The following is a 2623-nucleotide window of genomic DNA, read 5'->3' as shown; positions in this document are numbered from 1 at the left end:
TATTTGAGGAAATATGTCCCCGTACTCCAGCTAAAACTCTTCACGCGTGAACCAGACTTCTGGTGGGATTAAATTTCTTTTTTTTTTTGGCCTCGTGAACGCCGTGAAAAACTCTTCACGCGTGAATCGGACTTCATGTGGGATTAAATTTGGTTTGGTTTTTTTTTTTTGGTCGCGTGAACTTATGTTTCACACTGTGAAAAACTCATGTGTGAATCGAACTTCACGTGGGATTAAATCTTGATTTTTTTTTGACACATGAACTTTTGTTTTATATCGTGAAACACTCTTCACGCGTGAACCGGCTTTTTTTCTTTTTTCTTTGCCACGTGAACTTTTGTTTCACGCCGTGAATAACTCTTCACGTGTGAACCGGACTTCACATGGGGATTAAATTTTAATTTTTTTTAAAACTTTCTTATCGCATGTACTTCTGATTCACGTCCTAAAAAACTCTTCACGCGTGTACCAAACTTCTTATGGGATTATTATTATTTTATTTTATTTTTTGCCCTATGAACTTTTGTTTCACACCGTGAAAAACTCTTCACGCATGAACCAAACTTCATGTGGGATTATTATGATTATTTTTTGCCACGTGAACTTATGTTGCACGCCATGAAAAACTCTTCACGCATGAACAATCAGACTTCACGTGGGATTAAATTTTGATTTGAATTTATTTTTTTGACCCCTGAACTTCTGTTTCACACCGTGAAAAACTCTTCACGCATGAACTAGACTTACGTGAGATTAAATTTTAATTTTCTTTTAATTTTTTTAAACCTTGTGAACTTCTATTTCACGTCATGAATTTTTTTTAACGCGTGAGATGGACTTCACGTGAAATTTAAATTTTGATTTTTTTTACGCGTGTACTTTTGTTTCACGTTGTGAAAAACTCTTTGTACGTGAACCGAACTTCACGTAAGATTAAATTTTTATTTTTATTTTATTACATCGTAAACTTTTATTTCATGTCGTGAAAAACTCCACACGTGAACCGGAGCTCCCGTGGAATTAAATTAATAATTTTTTAATGGTTTTTTTAATCGCATGGACTTTTATTTCACGTCGAGAAAAACTATTCACGCGTGAACTGGAGTTCACATGGGATTAAATTTTGATGTTCTTTTATTTTTATTTTTTACTGCATGAACTTCTAGAAGTTTCACGCTGTGAAAAACTCTTCATGCGTGAACGAGACTTCACGTGGGATTAAATTTTTATATTTTTATATTTATTTTTTGTCACGTGAACTTCTCTTTTACGCCGTGAAAAACTCTTCACGCATGAACTGGATTTCACGTGGGATTAAATTTTGATTATTATTATTATTATTCTTTTTATAGTATAAACTTATATCTCATGTCGTGAAAAACTCTTCATGTGTAAACTGGACTTCACGTGAGATTAATTTCTGTCGCTTGAACTTCTGTTTCACATCATGCAAAGCTCTTCACGCATGCATCGGACTTCACGTGGGATTAAATTTTGATTTTTTTATATTTATTTTTTATTGCATGAACTTCTGTTTCATGCCATGAAAAACTCGCGTGAACGAGACTTCATGTGCAATTAAATTCTGTTTGTTTTTTTGCTCCATGAATTTCTTATTCCCACACCATAAAATACTCTTCACGCGTGAATTGGACTTCATGTGAGATTAAATTTTGATTTTATTTTATATATTTATTTTTTTCGCGTAAAGTTCTATTTCACATTGTGAAAAACTCTTGACCCGTGAACTGGACTTCATGTGGGTTTTTTTTTTTTTTTGCTGTGTGAATTTGAAAGAAAGTAACTGGGGTGGGTTAGTCCCTCACCAAGGGAGTGGCTCATGAAGGAGTCACCACTTAGCATCTCACGGGAGAAGCTCACCATTGATTCTTGGAATAGATAACATTATCATGAATGAGCCATAATCCCATTTACATTGGTATTTATACTCCACCCAAGAGTTCACACCTACTTACTAGTTGTCCATGGCCTTGGGCCCATAATGCTTTCTTACAAACCATCCCTTCCCCAATGGTTTCGTCCTCAAAACCTCAAATGAATACCCCAAATTCGGAGAAGAATGTTCCATGTGGCTGAATTTACACCAACCCATATTGCTCTATCAATGCTTCATATCCCTCCAATGCTGAAATAGGTTGCCATGAAGCTTCTTCCTTAGGTAAACCCTTCCATTGAACAAGATACTCCACCAAGGTACGAGTGCGAAGTACCTTTTTCCTTGTACCCAAGATAGCTTCTGGAATGTATTCAATCATTCCCTCTTCATTCATTGGAGGTAACTCATCAACCATTTGATCGATCATACCCACATATCCTTTCAAGTGAGAGACATGAAACACATCATGAATCTTTGTTGTAGATGGAAGTAAGAGTTGATATGCAACCTCCCCAACTCTTCGTATCACTTGATAAGGACCATAATAGCGATGAGCTAGTTTGGTGTTTGTGCTTCCCTTCAAAGACGCATATCTTGACTTTGGTATTCTCAAAAGAACCCAATCTCCCAGTTTGAATTCCAATGGTCTTCGATGAACATTGGCATATTGTCTCATTTTCTCTTGTGCAACCTTCAAATTACTTTTGCATTGTTGCAACAAAGCTT

The sequence above is a fragment of the Cibotium barometz genome, chromosome 21 (genome assembly GCF_041138505.1).
Source record: "Cibotium barometz isolate CiBa-2024 chromosome 21, ASM4113850v1, whole genome shotgun sequence".
NCBI lineage: Eukaryota > Viridiplantae > Streptophyta > Polypodiopsida > Cyatheales > Cibotiaceae > Cibotium > Cibotium barometz.
This window is presented reverse-complemented; position numbering follows the sequence as displayed.